The following is a 23474-nucleotide window of genomic DNA, read 5'->3' as shown; positions in this document are numbered from 1 at the left end:
AAGTACCTTGAGTTTTCACCTTCGTTCGGATGAAGCGTTATGTAAAAGTGGAAGTTGTCCCGAACATTCTCGAATATCTTTCCTTTCGCGTAAGCCTTGACGCGAAGGAAGGCTCCGTTGAATCTACCGTGAAAGATTCTGGCCACGTTTTACAGCTTCAGTTTTACGCCATTCTTTCCCCCATGCCATTTCTTCCTTTTCCTTTTATTCTCTCCCTCTCTTTCTCTCTATCGTTGCGACCTGAAATTCCGAAGTCCTGCTCGAGATGCCTTTTCATTTAGAATTTAATGTTTCAAATGTCCCCCCTTGCCCTGGCCTCGGTTTCAGTCACGGGTTCTACGAACCCTTCGAGAAAACGAGGTCGTGGTATAAAAGATATTGTAGTAGAACAAAGGGGAGAGGGAAAGATGTGAAGTAGAAGGTAGGACTGGAGAGAGTCGTTGAGAAAGTTTTTATCGGGCAAACGAATGGACGTTCTCTTGATCGATTTTCCCGATCGATGAAGTGCCGCCCCGCCTCCTCCGTACTATCCCTGTCACTTCCGTGTCCTTTTAACGGCTGTGGGCTTATCTGATATTTTACTTTACTGTTTGAGCGTTCACTGAATTTATATATCCTCTTTCACTTTACCTCTTTTTCTTGTTATTCTTTTCGAAAAATCACGTAACTCCGTAAAAATACCACTGTACAACACTCTACGATTTGTGAAACAGTTGCGACTCTATCGTGTGAGATAACAGATTTCTATCACGAAACATCGAAATTTATATGGAAAAGTTAAAATACTACGAACATGATCTGTAAGTGCGATTCTGCGAACTTGTTGATTTCATCATTTCGTAATTGATAAGATACCAACGTAAAAAAAAATAAATTCTAAATATGCACTTTGAGACACGAAAATTTATATAAATAATTCAAAATTCCAGGCAACAACATCCCAAACTTCCTGATTTCGTAACTAATTAATCCTCGCCTGTAATATCTAATTCCCATCTCCCCTACTTAGCTAATCGTATAATCTATAACTAATCATAATACTCGAGCGACTCTATAATTTAGTATATACAGTCTCGTAGACGGTCTTGCCTCGAAACTAACATCGGAATGCATATTGGCGATACTTGAGTCGTTAATCAGTTGATCCAGGACGAGGTAGACACGAGAATTGTATAATTATATCGATTACTCGGCGATTATACACACTGCAAGGAAATAGGCGTTCGAATGTAATCAGATTCGAAATCGATATGATAATTGGTTGGCGAACGTGTAATAGAATTGTCAGTGTGTCGCGATGTGCATAGAAATCTAGATTGCCGAGCCATAACGGCTGATACACACTCAAGAAGTATTTTCATATACACTTTCTAGCCACGGTGAATGAATCGCGACAACGACTACTTTCACGACAAAGATATACCAATAATCGTACCTTTTATTTAGCCGAAATGGCTCGTCCATGGTGAACACGCTGGTCTCATGTTGGAAAATGATTCTCCGATACTGTTACGAGCAGATTTCACACATACACTCTCGCGTTTGTTCTGTCTGGTGCGAATTTTAAAATAATACCGCCACCCCGCTTCAAATTCTTGCTAATAAACGAACTGTACTTTGATGATACTCGCTGTGGACTCGCTATGTAGGAAATACTTGTACCGAGAAATATACTTGTACCGAATAATATAAAAATCTTTGATCAGCCGTGGATTCTACGTAAGAGGCGAATGAAATTTCTTTAATTTTTACGTTTAAGAGAGAAGGTGCAATTGCTCCTCAACAGCATATAACTGTAATTTATTCATATTAGGTTGTGCGAAATGTTTCTTTCGTTTTATAAGGAAATAATAGACGCACAATGTTTTTTGTTTTATGAGCGAAAATTCAAAGTCGATTTTCTCGAAAACAAAGCCTCGAACGAAAAATTTTTATTCTATATTTTCGACTTCTTTTTTCGCGTAGAATCACCCTCTTTTCGCTTGTACCACCAGTTACCAACCACCCTGTATATCTACATATTTATTATACAAAAGAGGAAATTAGGAAGATAACGTTAAATTTTCTGAATTGCATGAAATTTCTTACAAACGCAGAAGAAATAACGAATTTTATATGATTAAAGAGAAGCTGAAAAGAAATATTGAAAGTCGAGTAAGAATAATTCTCTGAAATGCTTTCGTCTGGAGATTGAGGAGAGTATCGTTGATCACTGGCTTCGTTTGCCTTTGCGTCGTCAACGTTACTTCGATGCTTTTATTCGATGTCGTAAAGCAAGCTTAACATGTCACTTGGCCCGATACAGGGCCGGGTAGGAATGCGCCGAATGAATTGTGGCTTGATCCAACATCAATATTGATTAAGTACACAACGAAGGAGAAGTGTAACTTTTCTCTCGAGGCAACACTCTTACGATGCCTGACACATAATACTCGGATTAAATCTGCAGTGTCTTTAGGTGTAACTGATGAGACTGGCTCAAGGAATCGCGCGGAACATTACTTCTCAGACTGAAAGAAGCTCCTAATACTCTTCGATCAAAGTCTAGATTAAAAGAACAAGCTCTACTAGCTACAGAAAATACGAGGAAACAAGAAATATTGACAAGTCGTAGTATTCTCTTACATCTTAAATTCACGTTAAACCGAAATACCACTTATTTCCAAATATTAAACTTTAAAATGTGATAACTTTTTTTTATTAAAATTCACTACAAGACTCGCGAAGTTTCTCATTCTTTTACAATTGCAAATGAGATTTTTCATGGGAGACTTTCGTTCATAGAAAGCTTTAAAAGAGATATTTTACGTGTATGTCTAATTTTCATAACATAAATTCATCCTGTTCATATATGTATATATGTGTTATATATACATCATGACATATATAAAAACTCATTTCGTGAAATATTTCACGAACTATATTTTCCCTTGAATCTATGAATATATTTGTGTTTTTCAGTATGAATATTCTTTCGTGTAAAAATATTGAAAAAAATTATGTGTTTCAAGATACAGAATGTCTTCCGTTTAGCGTGCCCGTAGATGACATGTCTCACGAACAGATTTTTATCTGAATTTATGACTGAGATATCTCGCACCTTAATGAAAAGACACGCGAGATGTCTCGTCCATAACTCCACATGAACAACGTTACGTAGCAAGATATCTCATCCAGAACATCGCATGAACGACATTGCGCCACGAAATATCTGCTCCATAGATGCAAAACAGCTTAATTTATTGCCACGTCATCTCTCCAAAGAAATGCTCGCGAATATAGCTTTTAATTAAATAGAAAAATAAAATTTTAGTCTCTAAATTTCTTCGACATTTCGTTTGATCTCCGAAACTGTTGTTGTAAGTTCAAGTAAGTAGGAATATTCCTTTTTAAAGACGAAAGTTTCAGTTGTAAAATTTTTGCATATTTTCAATAATACATTCTATACATCTTTTGCAATAGCTTGCAAAAAGTATTTACACACGACTACATTTATTATTGAACATTATAGGAGATGATTGAACGCAACATAGATAAACAAAAATATAGCAATTTCCTTAGAAATAATTTATGTTTCTAAATATGTTGCTATTATTTATCCCATTGTTACTATTTATTATAATTTATGTTGCTAAATTCGCAACGATCTCTCTCACGATCAAATCGCAGTCGATCCTCTTTTGCTGAACGCAAATGGTTGCGCAACGATTCGGCCAATCCCCATGCCGGTTTGCCAAGAATAACGGGCCCGTTTCATTTTGTTGCAGCGTCGACATGCTTCACGTCGAGAGCCGTGTCGAGTAGATAGTGAAAGGACATTTAATTCCACGTCGTGGCACGTAGCAGAGTCGGTGCAGGACACTGTCGGTAGCGAAAGGAAATCCACGGATCTCGTGCCTAGCATGTCTAGGGGATGGACACTTAGAGAGCTTTATGAATCGTGCGCGACGCCGGTAAGTGAAGCGTTTATTTCTGCCTTAATCGCTGCGTTTGTCTCTGGTGATAAACAACCGAAGCCTTGTCTTTTCCCGCAAGCTTACATCGTACCCAGACAAGTGTCCATTTATTCCGAGAGAGCGAAATGAGTCGAGCAGTAAATTTCTCTCGGTCCCCCTCGTTGCCTCTCAATCTGTCCTGCCTCACGATTTTACTTGGTTTCGCCGAACCCTAGCCTTCGACCACCGTGGAAAATTGCGTCCCCGATCCTTCAGACACAACTACGATGGATCGTTTCTCAAGCATTCTGTTCACCGTTTAAGAAAGAATATACGTTGGATTTAAGATTATTCCCTCGTTTTCAAGATGCTTGTTTCACGTGATTGACGATAAAGTGGCTGACTCAAGTATTTCACTACTTACCGCAGAATAGTTTTAAGCATATTGTAGCATCTTTACTACAATTAGTTTATTTACAATAAATGGATTAAACATAAATTACAATTAAACTTAAACGGTGGAACTAATCACAATAACGTATTATAATTAGGACAACTAGATAGTTAATTTGCAACTCTCGTTACCACGGATTCAACGCTCTCTCTTACACGGACCACGCTCTCACGACAACGCTGGCAACACTCTCTTGACAACGCAGTTCGCACTCTCTGACTTCTCGATTTACACTCTTTGACTTCTCAACCAACACTGACTCTTAATTCGTCTTTCTCCCTTAGCATCTCTTTGTCCTTTGTGTTAGCCCCACCACGCACGTGTTCCGCAGCCGCTCGTGGCCAGGGTCACGCAGGCCTTTTCCGCGAAACTATTCGATCGAAGGACGATACATTGTTGGGCCTGTCGACATCGGCTTTCTCGCGACATTGTTTATAATTCGCCAGATATGTCTCAGGCCTTTCGTCCACGATACTACAATATATTACGAGAATTGATGGATTAATCTAAAGATACGACTAAATTATGTGGAACCACGTTCACATAGAATGGAAGAAAAGAAAAATTCGATATTTACTGGTGTCTACAATTACCAAAACAGCATCGTTAAGGATAAAATACAGATATCCGTCACAAGTAGTAAAGCTAATGGTTGAAGTAGTTTGTACCGCTTCAAGGCGGCTGCATGTGTCTGACTTATGCTATACATTTCTACTGTACAGTTATCTATTGTCACCGGCTACGTGGAAACACATTTAGCCCGTTCTCTATTATCTCTGCACAGCACCAAGTTTCCATTATTTATGCGTTTTACTACCGGCAAAGTTTACAGTCGATGCAGTTAACAGTTGTTGTAGTTTGCGCCCGCGGCTGACTTATCCCGTACCATTCTACCGGCGCCTTCTCTGATTATATCTATGATCGCGAAGGCGAAAATGTATCAGAAACTATTTGTTTCGTCCTCGTAGAAATTCTTACGCAAAACAATCTCGATGAGTGCCGATTCAGTTCGTGCCATTTAATTACAATAGACGCTTTATCAAAATTTGTATTAAACGAGAGATCGATCGATCGAAGGGAAAGCAAGCTGATTTTCGTATTATCCGATTTCTAAAGTTTCTACAGTTTTACTGCTCGATGCCTAATAATAAATCGAAGTACTTTATACTTAAGCTAAACTGCAACGGCGTAGCTGCCGTTTTCATTTCGTTCGGGGCGTGAAACAAACCGCGTATGATCTACGCGAGCAACAGGTTACCATAGAATTTTTCCAGAAAGTCTACAATCTCTACAAATCTCTCTACTCTGACAATGTTGATTTCGAGTTTCTCGGCAAATAACAAGGATTAAAAATCCCCGCATCTTTTCATATTATATCGCGCGTTTCGACCTATCTCGTTTTTCGCTTTCAGCGTCGTCGATAACGATAATCAGAAAGAGAATACGAAAAAACCACGTAATCGGATTACCGATAACGAATACAGGCTTCACAATAGGGATACGATAAGGAAAGTTCCGAAAGAAGGTTTAACGTTACTTCATAAAGCGGTGAGTGTTTCTCCACTATTCAGTTAAAGGCATAAAAGCCAAGAGAAAAGGGGCGTGGCTGAATACCTCCGTAAATGAAGGATTATTCTTCCTGCTTGATAAACCAGCGAGGGCCCCGCAATGAAACTCGGTCGCGTTTATTAAAACAAAGTTAAGTCCCGTAAGCATAGACGGGCTAAGAGAATCGAAAACAAGCGGACAGTAAATTTGCGTTATCTCCTCATCTCCTTGAAAATCCCCTTTCCCATCCCGGGGACGGATTTCCCGTTAGTTTGCCGAGGAGAACGCGGATAGGAAATTACGTCTGTAATATTACCTGTTACAGACTATTGGCTCTTATTCCGGTCTGAACGATAACTTTGTACGGCCTCAAATGCCATTCGCCGCAAGAAATATGGAAGGTCTTTCGGGAATAAAGCACCTTCAGCATTTTCGGTCTCCACTGACGCAACAGTGGCTCTCAAACTATTCTCAAACTTTCATTTGTAAATATTCCAAGAAATATTGTATAAAAAATGTGTCGAAGAGAAAATTGTTTGAAATGAAATTATTAAGGATAAGATACTTTATTTTATCTTTCCTTAATTTGTGGTTTGTTAACCCCTTCTTTGACAAATTGAAATCGTTGACGACCCTCGAATTTCTTTAAAAAGAATTTTACGCCATTAAGTCAATGAAGAATTGTATAACATGATAAAGGCTTTGGAAAGTATTTTAGAATTTTTTCAAACTTTTTTGAAGTCTAAGACAATTGAATACTTAAGCTTGGGTCGTAAACGAATCAGTTTATCTACGGATTATGTAAATGTATATCTATTTGCCTACGGAGTTAACGAAGAATATCGTAGCGGAATTTCTTAAATCTCTTTATACTGATACATTTTCAATTTCAAAATATAAGATACTTCTATCTATACAATTTTTCTATTTTCGGTCATTTCTAAGATACGTAAATGAAATAAGACTACTCGCAATCTCGAATACAGTTTACATTCTTCCAATTTGGATGATAACCGATAAAAAGATTCGTACGTAAGAGATGTGCTAGCAAATACATTTTACCAAAATTCTTGCTATAATTCTTTATTGATCTTTTCCTCTTCGAAATTGTCGTTCAAGAGAAAATTACAAGCACGTTGAATTACTTGTTACAGCAGCTTTATTAGTTATCGAAGCTCGAAGTAAATGAAGTAAACCGAGGGAAAAAAGAAAACGGAAAGAGCCGTTGGTGTAATCTAATTTGCTGATGCGACAAGAAGAAGAGTCTAAATTGGTGGGAATGGGGTAAAAAGCGGCATCGATCGATCCACGCGGGAAAATTGGAAATACCTTGGTCCAATCTCGAATCAAACTGTTCTGCGGTGAATCAAGATAAGGAGGATCTCTCCTTACTCCACTCGGAAATGTCGACGTTTAAGATCGTTCGAAAGGATCTCTTAAAATTTCTCAGAGTGTCACCGCGAATTCATCGATTGTACTGCACAGTGAAGACACGGATCATCCACGTTCCCTTTTTCAATCTGCTACATTTTTACGAGTTCTTTTACGGATAAATAAGCTTTCGGAGATATTCGATAGAAAATCTTAAATTAATTTAGGAAACTTACGAATACTTGCGAGATAAGAGAAAGAAGATTTGGAGTTTTGCGCTTCTTAATTCGACCATTACGAAATGGATAAAATTCCATAGTTTTTTTTTTCTTTTTTTCTACACCTCCAAAGCAAACTTTCTTTTGACGAGGAGAAAAGAAAAAACGGATTCCAACCAAGGATTCGTATTTCAGTATTTCACAATGGTAAGGAAAAAACCGAGACGAAAGTACTGAGGGAAAATACGAGGATATGTTGGAGGATTTTCTTTATGCTTGTACGTCTGATAGAAGGATACAAGACAGCGTGTGGATCGAAAAGATCCAAGATATATATAGCGTATGGTATATTAATATTTAATAATCGGAAAGGAGAAAAGCTCAGCGGGATACATATCGCACCGCATGCATATTGAACGTATAAAGACGCGAACTATAGAAGAGGAGAAGAGATGTACAAATGGCAGAAATGTGATAGCAAAGTTGAAAATATGAACCTTTTACTTTCGTGGCATACCTAGATCGAAATATACGTGCTTGAATAACTCACACGTTCTGTCTCCGAGAAGAATACAATTTTGTACTTGTACACATACCACAATGAAAAATCTTGCTTATTAAATAAAAATGGTAACGAGAAGAATATTTACATATACAGTACCTCGGAAAAGTTAGGTAAAGAAAAACTTAAAGAAAAAAGCACAGACAATTATTAATAGAAATTGGTATACAACATAAACGTATAATTAGTAATCACACTACAATACATATTCGTATCGTGGCTTTTTAATATAACGAATAATTGACTGTGAATAATTGACAAAATACTTTGACGATATTTACCAAGTTTATGTTTGCAACGAGTATCTCGCAACTTCCCTATACATTTTCAATCTCATTTCAAATTGTATCAATACAATCATGATATTCGTATACAGAACTAATGAAATTTCAAAAGGTTTTATACAACGCATAATGATATATTCGTCACAAGTTTCTACAAGTTTCAAATGTAAAGCGATACGAGTCATAATATTTTTCTCAACTTTGTCGTGATCGCTAATTGATTCATTGAAAATATAATTATTTAAACCAATGGGATCGAAAAGGTTCAGAATTCAAAATTATCTTTCCATTAACATTTTTCACCCTTTTCCTTCTGTCGATGCAATTAATTACTACATTTTATATTTATGAAATTATCAACGATATCCATTGCCCGTCAATTGTCAAGTTGTCATTGAGTACGATAACAATTAAGATAATTAATTGCCGTTCCGTTATTCATGCAATTTTCCAGTTCCTTCTCTCCTCTGTTTCCACTTTGTTCAATCAATGTGCGAGAACTCTCAGAGGGAATCGATATATTCATCCTGTTTCAGTTCTTCAATGCGAAAAATGAATTAACTCGTTATTTGAATCTTGTCGATTCGTATCGGCATATTAAACAAAATCGTCCTTTATTTTCTTTTTAACTAATATCCGGGAACTTGTTTATTTTCGACAAGATCTATTTTAATAAATCAGAATGCAATGATTGTACTCTTCAAAATCATTGCAATTATGCATAATAGCATAATAATAGCTACATATAGATAAAAGAAAATTTTCGAAATTCCTACGAAGGCATATCGTTCCAGTTCTTACCTCGCAGCAACACTCACATTTTCTGTCGGATCATTGGATTTTCATTAAAATCCAACTCGAATCGTAGCTATGCATTACGACGCAGAAACCACTATACTCATCATTCTCGAAGAAATTCCTTGAGTTACACGTTACAATCCGGCTCGAAAGTGGCACTGTAAAATGGTAAACATCCTGAACAATTCACCAGGCGTTGTTCCAGAATTGGAAACCAGAAATCCTCTGTTTACGCTCCGAGATTCTCGGGTCTGTGAATTTCCCGCCGTGTAGCCCCACCCCGATCGCCCTACTATCGTCCCTTTCGGATAAGAATTCTAATATCACGTCGCCCACCCGAGACTTCTCGCTCAGTCTTGTTTTTGCGTTCGACTTTGGTGCCTCGTCGTATAATTCTTCCATATCTTTTTTTTAAATATTTCATTCAGTGAATTTATTTCGTTTCATTAATTAAAACGCAATATGGTATAATTAGTGTATCATTAATATATTAGTGTACCAGTGTATATGTTACGTCTTCGTACAATCAACGACACGGTGAGTTTTACTTTATATTTTTTGTAAATATCTGTTTCACGAGAAAATATTGTCTTGTATATTAAACGAATTTCAAATTTAAAGAGACATTCGTTTAAATAAATTAAAACATATTTCTCTATTGATTAATATGTAAAAATAATATTGAACATTGCGATCGATTAGGTATATTTCTTATACAGAATTATTAATATCCTTAATATATATTAGTGTGACGTTTAAAATTACGTAATTTTCATAAACAGAATTAAGTAACTTAATAAGGCGGCATGTGAGAATTTTGCAATTGGAAATACGCGGAAGATCGTGAGCCTTTTTGCAATTCCGGCAACTAATAAAATATACTACTACTGTTAATATTCTTAGTAAAATTATTAATAGCATGAATATTGTTTTGTACCATAAATAAGTTCCAAATTTCATAGGAAATTTATTCAAGTGATCAATGATTAATACATACGTAAAATGAAAATTAAAAATTTCTTCATATTCCAAATTGATCGTATCTTATCCTAATATTAAATTACTAATATTTATTGCGATTATTGACAGTTTCACGTAATAACAGAATTCTTGATATGGAAATATATAATGTCAAGTATCGCTATACAAATTTATAACATCTGATATTACTTGTTGCGTTCGAACGTTACACACGCGATCTAAACACGTTTTCGCGTGATTCCCTCCTGACCGAATCTCTGTTTATCTATCGAACGAGACCCCAACGACATTGCACGCACGCGAACAATACAAAACACAAAACAAATTCAATCAGTAGATGACATAAGGAAAGCGAATAGACTGGACATAAACGTTATCGTAAATTCATCAAACCTCGAACAGCAACGAGAAGAAAAGCCGGAGAAAGCGAGGCTAGTCTGCGTCTGGCAGTCTCACAATCAATCTCCAACCCCTGTCTCACCCTCTGCAATCCTTTTTCCTGATCCCAAAAGCTCGAGGAGTTCGCGAGTGGACAATGAATACACTGCTTTCGTCCAGAACACGAGTGGGTTTGGAAAAAAAAGAGAGGAAGGGAGTGTATAAAAAGGGGAGAGGGGTTGGTTGAAAATAAAAGGAAAATCGAAGTGGCTGGGTTTCGTGTTGCCATTCTTTGACACGAAATCATTGACAGGTCTCGCGCCGAATCGACACAACTTTTCCATCGGTCAAACAAGCCAATGTTTACCGGGAACAACAAAGGAAAGGCCGATATACGGAGGGATGTATGTAAGTAGTTTCGAGACGTCTAGCTACATTTACACTGGGAACACAGTGTCTCCTTAACTACCATCGCCTCGTATAATCGACGTTCAACCCCTCTTCCTTCATCTTGTTCAACCTGCTCTCGTAGAAAGCTTGGCAACCTAAATGAGATGCCGCCCGATCCCGGTTTCACTCGGAGCACTTTCACCATCCTCCCGGCTTGTGCCAACGAATAGATTCTCGTATGCATTCTCAGAAGGATACGTCGAGGCATTGGAACGAGAGGCAGGCGGAGATAATGAGTACAGGGTAATTTATATGAGCATTGATTTCAAATGGAGCGCGTGGAGAGAACTGAATGGTATTGTAGAAGACAGTGATATTTAGGCTACTGAATTGGGTGAATGTTGTTTCTGATATCGAATGAATTCGATTTTTTAATGTAATACTGCTAATACTGATCTGATTTCGACTAGGACCAAAGATGAAAAGTAAAAAATTATTTGTTTTCGTCATTCTCTATTTTCGTTGATTGTAAACTAACGAAATTTGTTTCCTATAAAAGAAAACTTGTAGAATTGATATTTGTGTGAAGTATTACATTTCGTGCAATTTTTCCTAGAATATTTTATGATAATTAGATTTTTGAAAGATACATAGAAATATAATAATTATAATAGTAGCTAGTTATTAGATCTTATCCTGTGGATGCTCCGTATCTTTAAAACATATTTTGCGCAGTGAATAAAACGTCAGAAAGTGAATCTATCCGATTAAAATTCGAATTCGAGTTGAAGAATGAAACTGCGATAAAACATACGAATTATTCTTCCCAACTTTCATTTGTCAAGTCTTGGACGAAATATTGTAAACACGCGCTTATAACTGTATCAGAGATGGATGGAGTATATGAAGCTTTTCTCTTACGGACGAAGTTCATTAACGATACTTTCGAATTGCCAGTCTTTTCTTCTTGTTCCGAGTTAAAGGAGTGAAACTCGTACTGCGATTTTAATGAGATTTACCCCATCTTACCAGCGTCGAAACTAAAATCTTTAACCTTCTACATCTTTCCTTCTCTGTTAGTCAAGAAAAAGCAAAAGAGGGCTGCCAGCTAATTCGTTTAACACAGAAATTTTTGTACTTTTAATTTCCATGAAACTTACCCAATCTGACGTATAAAAAGATTATGATATTCTCAGACGTAACTTACAAAAACAGAAGTGTAATTATACAGTCATTTCAAAGTCTTGGAAATTACTGACACAAACCGTAGATTTTTCATTAAATGTTCATAACTTCACTGTAAAATGTGATACTGTAGCTATATGGGTACCTACAAAGATATACATGTACATGTATAGGTAATCACGTAATCCAAAGAAAAACTAGAATCGATAATAATAACATCTCTAAAGCATCAAGAGAAACGCTTCTTACTAATGACTTGAAAAGATATGAAAATTTCAGATTAGAAACAGGCATACAGATAAAACAGGCTATAGTTATTACTGTAAAGATAAAAGCAACGGATACGCCTTCTTTATCACGAATCTTCTGTGGCATTAAAACGGATTAACGTCGAAGTATGCAAAGCTGAATCTGTCTTTTACGTCAAAGGGCATCGTTTTTCCAGACAGAAAATTCTGTTCATTTACCATGGACAAGAAAAGAAAGTTACTACTTGTATAAATCGTCTTAATATAATTTAAACCTTAAAGGATTATGAAGATATTTAATATCATGAGGATTTAAATGGTATTACGTAAAAATTATTTTCAAACGAATTATAACAAATTGTATCACGCTTAATGATTTATGATGAGTAAAAGAAACATAAATCCTCGGGGAATTACTAAGACAAAATCTCTTTGAAAATATTCGAAGAAGTAAGACGATGATCTCTCGCAACATTTTGCAACATCTTTCTGTTGAAGAATTAATTTTTCCTACAAAGTTTTTTCTATCCAACTCTCTCGTTATTAATACGTGTCTTGTTCCAGATAGACCAGAGACATTTATCGTAGAATTTATAATTTCAAGAAATCAATATTCTGTATTAATCTCTAACAATATCCCATGGAAATCAGTGATTTAACTAAAAGCCTTGCTGCGATAATGAAGTCTTTCGTAATATTAAAAATTTCCATGCGTTTTCCTCTTATACATAGATACGCGGTATTAAAAATTGTTCAAAGCGAAAATCATTGAATACAGTGAACGGTAGATCTCGATTCTTCGCCGTTTCCATTCTCGGAAACTGGTTATTTAAAAAATCGAACGACAGATATTGGCGACGTGACATCTCGAATCCTTTTCTTTGAACGAAGTGAAACGTTATTAATGTCGTACTGAATTCGAGGCCACCTCGAAAGCATTTGCATAGACTGGAAATGGGGAACTCTCGTTTACGAGTACGGTCGCATCATACGCCGATATTAAAAAGTACCATCTCTTCAAAATTATTTCTAAATTATTGAAAATAACCGGGATACGAGCATATACGGCGACTCACGAAAGTAACTTGAACATTTATTATAGGAAATTTTTAGAAATGTATTATGTGTGTCATAAAAAACTTTTTGAAATTTACTTAGCGATACAATACAATGGTAGAGTAATTGACTATTTAATAATTTTGTGACTTTTTTTAAATGTACGTTTACAATAAGTATCTTTAACTTTTATGTATATTTTCGAATTTATTTCAAACCTTCTCAATGTGAGTGACCATGATGGTTATATCATGTGCAAAATATTTTATATAATATACATATTCAGAAAAAGTTTCTACAAGTGTTCAAATATTTTTGTGAGCCGCCGTATATGTATAATCCTGATCAAATATATGAAATTACGAGTTCTAGATTAAAAATAAATTTTATACTATATCTAGAAATAGGGAGAATCGAACGACTGAACTCGCGGAGCGTATTTAATATTTGAGTTATTGAAATTACACGGAATAGAGATCGCTTTGGGCTCGTTCTCTCGTATCTATTTCGCTGCAAAAGCAGGATTACGAGCAATGGGGAATATTATTTTCTCTATAATAATTATCAATCTATTCTGCACTGGCGCACTTTGTCGAGTCTATTAAAGGATATACAGGGTGCTTTGTTATTCAATACTTTTTAACACAAATGTCATGACCAATAAAAAAAACTTTGAATGTAATCGAATATTCAAAATTTCCAGGCTTTCCATATTTTCAGTTCTTGGTTTATTAAATTCCCAAATTTCTAGATATTCGTATTAAATTTTAAATATTATACTATTTCTTAAAAATTGAAATCTAGAATCTACAAAAGAACTACATTTCTTTATTCTCATAACTCTCAACTATGGTAAATTTAAAAATGAGGTACTTGTATATTCCATTTTTTACAATTCACCCTGTATATGTAGTTTACAGCATCGAGTTCCGATAAAAACTCGAGAATTAAAGCCACGCGTTTTTCCTCGTTTGCTTGTAATGAAGAACGGTGATATTTTTCTTGTTCCTATTTTTTCCCCTCTCCTGTTTGTTCGTTTTCTTTATCGTTCGCGTTTAATTAGAATCAAGGATCGAAAAAAATGCAGAGAATGTGAATTCTTACCGTGAAATATATATCGCCTGATATTTTAAACCCCGTTGCTCCCTCGAATTGCAGCGAAGATGGTGATTCAAGTTGACGTCTTAATAACACAATTTTCCCCTCGCTTGAAAATAAGCGGCGTAAAATCGTTCTCCGTCAACACGAGTGGCAGCCATTAAAATGTTTCTGCTGAAAGGATAGCGAATTAATAAAAGCAAAACATCGACAGTAAAATATAAAAACTGTCTTTCTTTTTCCTTACTCTTTCTCAAAGGAGGAAGTGTGAGCCAATCTACTCTAAAAGGTAACCTCTATAATGTTTGCAAAATAAATAAAGTTAAGTTGTAAGATTAGATTGTGACAAAAATTAACCTCTTACAGTTTTATTTTTTACAAACACTTTTAAAAACAACTTTAGTTTTATATTTAAGAATCTATCTTCAAACTATTTTTAACACGTCAGTATATCAATACTGATATGCATGATTTATCAACTTTAATTAAAGCAAATCTTCGATATACATACCTAACCGTATACGTTTTTGGTGACAGTTTCTCGAACGACATACTATGGTCATCACATATATGCTTCATACTTGTATTTACACTGTATTTACACGTACCATACTATATCCTTCCTATCACATTTCGATTAAATTATTATTTTCTCGCAAATTTTTATGAAAAGTAACATTTAATCTAAGGAAAATTTGATCAAATTATGGAAAGCAAACCGTGCTTGCCTTGCAGTCCGACGTAACTTTCCCGCGCTTTTAGCGTCACTTTAGCAAATTTAAGTCGGCTTTGTTCCTTTCGGGCATCTTCGGAAACTTTCGATTTCCGTAAGACGCTGCGGTAGCCATGTAATATCCAATCCGCGTAGTTCGTTCTGTCGATTGCAAAACTTGTGGTATTTTTCGGAAATGCGCATTAATTATGATTGAATTCTCTTAATTGATAAAGCATCAGAGTGTTTTACTGCATATACTAACTCCTTTTACTGTGTTTAAACGCGTATAAACCGTGGTTTAATATATAAAATAATATGTAATAGCAAATGTTGTGTTTCGTGTGTTATCACAAGAAGCATCTCTCGCTCCTACAATATTTCAACAAAATGACGATAACATAGCCAGTGGATCTTCACAATCTTCAGCTCCTAGTTTCTTCCAGGTACATACATTCATTTTCCTCGCTTAATTAGTTCCATTATACATACGTATATATGTGCATGTACTGTCCGAAAGAGGTTAGTTTGATAACCAAATTTTAAAAGACAAATATCTTCGAGCAATACGAGCATTTTTGTGACATTTCATTTACGTTATTTTGTCTCAAATTTATAAAGATCAGTTTGAAAAATTCTAACTGCTGACATTTAATGACTGCGACATTATTTTAGCATTCAGCTTTTAGCTGCTTTAGGATATGTTAATCTTTTTCGCTTCATCATTTCGATCAAACGTATGTGCCGCACATACATATAATTATCATATAGAAGAGGTTAGTTTGATGATTTAACTTCAAAAAAGTAGGTATCTTTAATGAAGAAAAGCATAAACAAAACAGATATTTCTATTACGTATTGTGTCATTCACGTTATTTTCTTTCAAATTTATAGAGCCCATCCTCAAAAATACAAACAAACATCCATTAAAAAGTTCTTTTATACAAACATTCGCGTTCATCCATATTATCTAAAAAAAAAACTAACTCCTTTCTAACTTTCCCAACCATCCAAGAGCAAGAAAGGATAATCCCAACGCTCTTTACTATGCATTACATTTAGTCTTCCACGCAAGTTTCATAATCCCTTGGTTTTTCCGTGGCGAATCAGAGGTCCGTAAATCAAAATTTTACGGGTGCGAGAATAAAGTGGTTGACTTTAAAAGGGAGGCCAGACTTTGTTGAACGTGACAGTATATACGTGTTCCCAAGTTTTGTCGAAAGCGACAAAGATCTCTGGAAGAGGGTGGTCTAGGACATGCGCGTGCTCGCGCCCTCTCCTCCCCGCAATGATTCGTAACTAAATGCAAATGCGTGTGGGCACTGCAGTAAATGCAAATGCAATGAGACGTAGTCGTCGCCATCTCGACTTTAAGCTGAGCTAATGCATTCAAGTGCAACGAAAGCAACGCGGTTCGTCGACCCCTCGGTCTTGGTAAGCTGCAACCTTCGTGCAAAGTCCCAACTACGTCACTCTATTTAATTACCACTGCTTCCGAGTGCCTCTGATAACGCGTTTAAGGGGCGTATTTTCTCCCGTGAAACTTTAGCAGAGATCACGGATACCTGTTACGATACGTCGATCGAAGGAGGATCTCCTTTTTTCTCCTTACTTCGAGCGGAAGAACTTTTACACGTGACCCATCGTTCCAGAAATTTCCAAGAGGAAACACGGCAACGTGATTACTCCTTGATAAATGGAATTAAGGAAGCAAAGGATTATTTAGTATGTTATTTTGGCAAACTTTTTATATGAAATTTTCGAACATCATGTTGAATTTCATTAGTCGTACGAATGCGTTAATTGCAGAAAATTTCGCGTGACAAAGAAAATATACGTTTATTTATGAAAGTTCGAGAGTATGATCGTGTTTTTGATAAATAATGTCGAAAAAGGAAGGTATTGCGCAAAATTGTAGGTGAAGAAAATCACAACTTTTTGTATTCTTTAATAGCCTCGCTGGAAAAATTTCGGAAATCATCGGTCAGAAAAAGCTTAATTTAGGTCATAAAAGCTTTTGCCTGTTAATAAGTTAATTAAATTCCTGAATACATGACTAACCAGAGCGAGTTAGAGATATCCATCGTTTGGGATAGAAAATATGGTCATAACTTAGTGTTTCAATCTGCATCGACCTAAACCACTTCAACTTATGCCGTCTCTGATAATCTCCACTTTAAGTTTGTAACTTTATAATCTACCTCCCTAAAATGATTATTGTAAGTCCATAAATTCCTCTTTAAAACAACATATTATATTATACCTTATTTAGAACTTTATATATTTCGTTTATATCGACGAAATCAAAATTCCATAAGAAAGGATTCCATAGGAAAAATCAAAATCTCTCGCTTTTTGGTTGGTTTATTTCAAATTCTCTCGGTTAATCGCTCGTCGGACGAATCAGTTCGAAAACTAACAGTCAACAATTTTCGACGTTGGTCAGAGGCGTACTATTTTGTACCTCTTTTTTCACCATTCTCTGCCATCCTATCGACGAGAGAGAAAAAAACCAAAGCGTGAACCAATAAATCGAAGTGTCCATAGAATACTGATGGTTATTAGCAAATTTAGTGCAAGCTAGATCCCGCCGCAATTCCCATGTTTAACGTGGACCGACACATTATTCGAGCGTAGGTAATTTGTCGACGTTTACACGCATGCAAATATACGCGGTACGTCCGTACGTACATAGCAGGCCGCCGCAGCATTTATCTGAAGTTCGATTATCTGACAGCGTTCCTGTAATAACTAACCTGGCTTGGATGGAATTTCCACTAATCGACCGTGACGGTAATGGAAATAAATGAATCCCCCCAACATTGCAACCTTTATTAGATTCGGGACGCGAGACTTTGCAACATGAACAGGATCCATAGTTTACATATTTTTCTTTTATATTATTCAGTTTGGTAGCTCGAACAACCTATTTTTAACTTTTCGTCTCAATATTGATTTTTATCAACCACTTAATGAGTTATTCTTAGTTTAGCCGATTATTTTAGTCGTTGACTTTTATTAGTATGATAGCTATCTTAGCTATCTTTTATTAGTATGATAGATATCTTATGTACATATTAAAATATCTAAATATTTTATACAAAATATATGGTACATCCATTCGCAATATAAGATTTTTTATTATAAAAATATTGATCACTTTCACGAATATACCGAGGAAAAATATATGCGTTGAAAGATTGAGAGGTTGGACTGAATCGATGAATGTATATTACGCTTCTTAAACTCTTATGCATATTAAAAATTTGAGATTTTTCAGTTGAACGTCTATACTGAATCTCTTGTTACTTTTGTTAGTAATTTGAAATTAATTGTACAGAGATACGAGTAATAATCTTCTTTACTTGCGCAGACTCGTGAAAGAGTTTTAAAATTCATAGAGTATTCGTGGAAAATATTCAAAATTCCGATAAACTTGGTAAGGAAACAGGTTTATGTTTCTTCGGCACTTTAATTATACCCGAAAGCATTGTCGATTCATCGTCGCGCAGCCGGAAATTATTATCGGCCCATCTAATTCGTAATATCATCGTATCCGGCTGGCGTCGCGTTTATTTCCATAACGCGCGTCGCGACGTCGACAATCGACGCCGCGCCTCTACGTTGCCCGTGTGCTGTGCTGCTGCGGCCTCTTTGCCGCGTATTTGCATACGCCGCGATACTCGAATGCATTAACTCTCGAGTTTAACGTCGAAGAGCCTCCGACGTCTCCAAACTGCTCTCTATTTGCATTTCCCAATGTCCGTGGTCGCGTTGCAACGACAAAACGAGCTGACGTAATGAGCATCCCTTCTTCCTTTCACGGTTATCACGAACGAACAAAATCGTCTGCCTTTCTTGGAAATTTCAATATTTTTTTATTTTGCGAATTAATGAAAATTTTCGTATGTATTTAATTTCTTCATTTCTCTTAAATTATATATATAAACGCGGACTTTAATATGGAAATATTCGTTGAAATTCTACTGTTCTGCTGATTTTCCTTTAATATTTTCGAGATTTAAAGATTGCCCGATTTAAACTTCTTAGGTGATCCATTAGTGGTTTAAAAGTTGCAGGATAACGAAAGACTAAAGGCTAAGATAGATTAATAAAGGAAATGAATAGATCGACGTTTTTACGTTAAAGGAACTGCAAGATTTTATGAATGTTTCAATGTGGTTTAGTTAGTGGCAAATTGAGTCTGACTCGCAGACACTTGATATTTTGTGAAAGTTAGGATAAGTTCGTTAAGTTGGAGAGTTGATCTAGTTGAAGCTCAGGTGCTTGAAACCCTGAAGTGCTTTGTCGAGTATGGTATTAACTATCAAAGTACGGCAATTTAATGAAATTTTCGCGGTACGATAAGGGGAAGTGAGAGATTTGAAAGATTCAATACGCTCTGAATCCAAACGCACTTCGTATTTCGGTATACACCCGCCCCTCCATTTACGCGGAGTTTCGTTCGAAACGTGGATTCGTTTTACGCGAATAAAAATTGCGTAAATAAAGTCTGTCAGTACCGGAGAAAAATATGTACACATACGATGACTAGCGAAACGTAATGTACCTTTATTCTTATCTCATACAACACTGACGCGACTGACCACGTAAATTAAGATCGCGCGTAAAAACTACCTCGTAAATTGCGTTATAATCTACCGCGTAACACAAGTGCCGCGCAGATTGAGGGATCAGTGTAATTACACGTTGATAAATAAATAACAACGTCGAGTGTCGTATTATCGAGAAATAATTACGCATAGCTATGAGAGTAAAAAACATCACGCGATCTTATTCGATGGACAATGATTATTTTATTTATTCTAACTCTGTAATAAATCATTTTCTTCTGTATAATCTGCGGAATACGCTGTACCAATTTGGCGTCGTTTTATTGAGCCATCCTGTACAATAAAAGTCATTCATTCGCGTTTGATATTCCAGAATTTTAATAACTCTGAATGGAGAACGACTTTAAGCATCGTTGTAACAGTCGAATGAAAGGTTGGCGATGTTACAGAGAACGAAAAGGGATGACGAATAATGCGAAAGATGGTCGTATTAAGAGTGGAAAGGGTGGAAATGGAGTTCGTGGTACCGTTGCAACGTCACAAAGCGTCATTGTGCAACGTTTTCTTTCCCTTCGCCGAATGTAAATGCCACGGAACGGTATCTATAAATATTTGCTGGCGTTTCTCTTACTAATGAGAACCGCCGTGAAAGCTATCTGATTCAGAAGGTTTCCAAGGGAAATGAAGAATAGACGGGGGTGGTGAGGTACCGACAGATTTTTATCGCCACCATAACGCCCACGGAGAGAAGAACACGCCGTCCTCGCGATCATAATGTCATTTGCATGGCAAAATTGAAATGTTAAAATGCAAATGGACGCGCGCAAATCACCGACCGAAATGCAACACATTTTTCGACTCCGAGGTACCGTGCAGATCTCGCGAAACATTTTCGAGCCGTCGGTTATCCCCCGAGAGAGAATTAGAAGAAACTAAATATATTATGATTGCATTTCTAAGTAAGATGGAATTTTCTTACGGACAAAGACGGTAGTACGTTTCTTAATTAAGAAAGAAGCTTGTGATAGAGAACATTTTTCTTTCTTACGCAGAAAATCTTATAAATTTTTATGCGATTTGTCAGTCGTGTTCTCAATCATCGTGATTCTTATAAACAGAAACAACTGTGTCGTTCTACTGCTTCCTTTTAATTTGGCAAAGAGGATTGCGGTAAATATTTGCCAGCCAAATACCTATAACGTTATACTTATACAGCGGTATTATTCGCCTGCATAATGCACCGCCAACAATACATAAACTTACAAACAGTACATAAACTTGTAAAACACCCCCTATACAAACATATTTGAAATTGCTGCCTGTTCTTGCTACCCTATCGCGCGATCTCTGTCTTTAATCCCCCGACTTCTCTTTATTCTCCATTGTAATCTCCAATTGTCACTAAATTATACCAACAATTACCAAAGCGCTTTACACGAACCAACCATAGTTTCAATTCACCAACTCTCGTTAACAGTCTCCCTCCCAACGTTCAAAACCCGAGCGTAACTTCTCGCGCGATTGCTCTGCGAGTCACAAATGACTGCACGACAGCTAAAAACAGCGCAGACAGGCAAAGTCTAGGAAATCTCTGGTAGACTTCGCAGGAATCCCCGAATTAAGCGATCCCAACGTGACGGATACGTTGGAGATTATTTCACGAGGTCCAGGGGCTTACGAAGAAAAACGAAGCGCCTTCGAGAGGCATCGATCCGGTATGGCGGAACAGCGGAAACAACTCGTAACCCCGAGAACGTAATTTGCAATCAGATGTCGAAGCTCCAAGCACGGGGGGCGAAAACAAGGAAGCTCGATTGGCTGGGAGCCAGTGACGGATCCCGCGGTCTTCCCGAAGGGGTGGCGTTTTGTCACTCTTGTCAGTCCGTGGAACAGACACGAGCTCGTCTATCGTGGATGCTTAACACCCATCCGCCTGAAATTCTCTTCTTCTTCTTCTTCTTCTTTCTCTTTTCCCCTTTTTTCTCTTTCTCTTCCCCTTTCGGCTTTTTTCGCTTTTTCCTCCGAAAGAACGTTGGAGGATAAATCACAGCGGGGCACGCGATTTGCGGCCTCGCCTTTTCCCAAATGACTCGAGTAAATGCCGGTTTTTCCGAGAAATCCGGGTAATTCGGGAATCTCGTTTCGAAGCTAGGCCACCGACTCGCTTTTCTTCGGTTTTACGTAGCCACCACGGTGCACTGCCTCTTGCCGAGTCCTATCGATCGATAACGAGCTAGAGAATCTCTTCGTGTCGTTCGCATACATTTTTACCCAGCCAGTCCTCTCTCTGGGGAGGATTGCAACGGTAAAGGGTAAATTGCGAGTGATTCTATCCCCTTCCTTTTCCCATCCTACGAAATTGCCTGGCCATTTTTGGCAAAAAGCTTGTATCTAAATCGTATTTTGTCAGGGACTATCGTCGCGCAGTATACTAACGCGTTTATAAGCTCGCTATCTCGAAACGTTCCATAACGTGTCACGCGCGAAAATATACACGGAATTTTATCCTCGAGAATTGCTGAAAAAGAACGTCTACTTCCTCGAAAGGAGTAGATTAAAATTTTCAAACTGCAGCTTCACTCAGCCTTTAGCTGAGCTTAACAACCCTTTGACAGCTTAACGTGTAAAAATCTACCTTTCGCCAATAGAACGTACAAGTTGGCAGCCGAAAAACAGGTCCGAAGCAGAAACGCAACACGCGAGATATAAAACAGAAATTGCGATAAAGCGTAGTTGCGGTATAGTTGAAACGAGATACATTCGCGAGGTTAATTAGACGCGGGAAACGGCATAGGGTAGTACAGGGATTCGACAAAAACTACAACTTCCGCCGGATCTCGACTGTAATCGAGTGGCAGAAAATTAGGGAGTTCGTTTCTTTGGACCGGTTTGCCAGAGGATAGAAGGGAAAAGGGTAGCGTTTTTTCGAGCACTTTTAAGGCGGTTGTCCCGATTCTCTCCACAGTCACGTAACCACCGCGGCCAACAGGGAAGGGAATTTTTTTCGGCCGGATCCCCGTAATTCAAGGTAGTATCTCCGCAGTGAGGGAAACCGCGGCCCGTTCCTCTACGATTTTACACGCCCAAGCACGCATATATAAACTCCTTTCATGGCGCGACGGGCAACGGCAACAAGCCAGAGCCTCGTTTTCAACGCCAACATTTGAGACTTAAACGTACATATACTTTTATTTATCACGGGGCCGTGGCAAGCGTGTCCCTCGAGAACCGCGAAATGAACGTCACTTAATTTACGCGCTGTCTGACGTTTTCATACATGCTCAACCACCGCTCAACTGTCCCAGTTCGTCGAGCTTCCTCTGAAAGCGGCTTAGCTTCGCGTTTAAAACGCCACCCTTCTGCTCACCTAGTCTTTCCCGAGCCTTTGAACAGGTTTTCGATAGAACGGTGAATTCCTTGTGAAATTCGTGTTTTTTGAATTTGATGGAAAAGCGAAAGAGAGGTAGAGAGACCGTGAGAGAGAGAGAGGAAGAGTGGTACGAGCGAACTCACAGGTTTTGAAAACCGGAGGTGCATTGAAGTCTGACGCATCGCCATTAATCACCGGTTGTTTTGCCGAGGCCGTCTTAACGCGCTATCAGGAACTCTAAAATGGCGTGGCGTTATGACGTCGAATTTTGTGCAAAGCACCGGGAAAGCAGGATATTAAGGCGCTTAACTG

General features: G+C 37.4%; 1 protein-coding gene and 1 long non-coding RNA gene across 4 annotated transcripts in view; one reads left to right on the top strand and one right to left on the bottom strand.

The window, feature by feature from the left end:
* LOC100749777 (neuroligin-4, Y-linked-like) overlaps positions 1–23474 on the top strand; it is an 87665-nt gene that overhangs the window by 9779 nt on the left and 54412 nt on the right. The window contains exons 2-3 of one of the 3 annotated variants that reach the window (XM_024366251.2): positions 3768–3953; positions 5802–5937. The gene's annotated coding sequence lies outside the window, so the exon portion shown is untranslated. Of the gene's footprint in view, positions 1–3767; positions 3954–5801; positions 5938–9608; positions 9708–23474 lie in introns of those variants that run through there. The other 2 variants (XM_012391396.3, XM_003484419.4) reach the window with 2 other exon arrangements.
* Positions 4499–16974, bottom strand: LOC112212561. Its single transcript, XR_002946397.2, has 3 exons — positions 16963–16974; positions 16705–16706; positions 4499–4863 (listed from the first exon to the last, which is right to left on the bottom strand). It is a non-coding gene; the product is annotated as an uncharacterized LOC112212561 (long non-coding RNA).

The sequence above is a fragment of the Bombus impatiens genome, unplaced genomic scaffold (genome assembly GCF_000188095.3).
Source record: "Bombus impatiens unplaced genomic scaffold, BIMP_2.2 scf_0010, whole genome shotgun sequence".
NCBI lineage: Eukaryota > Metazoa > Arthropoda > Insecta > Hymenoptera > Apidae > Bombus > Bombus impatiens.
Note: the sequence above shows the minus strand (reverse complement) of the source record. Positions and strands in the feature narration are given on the sequence as shown.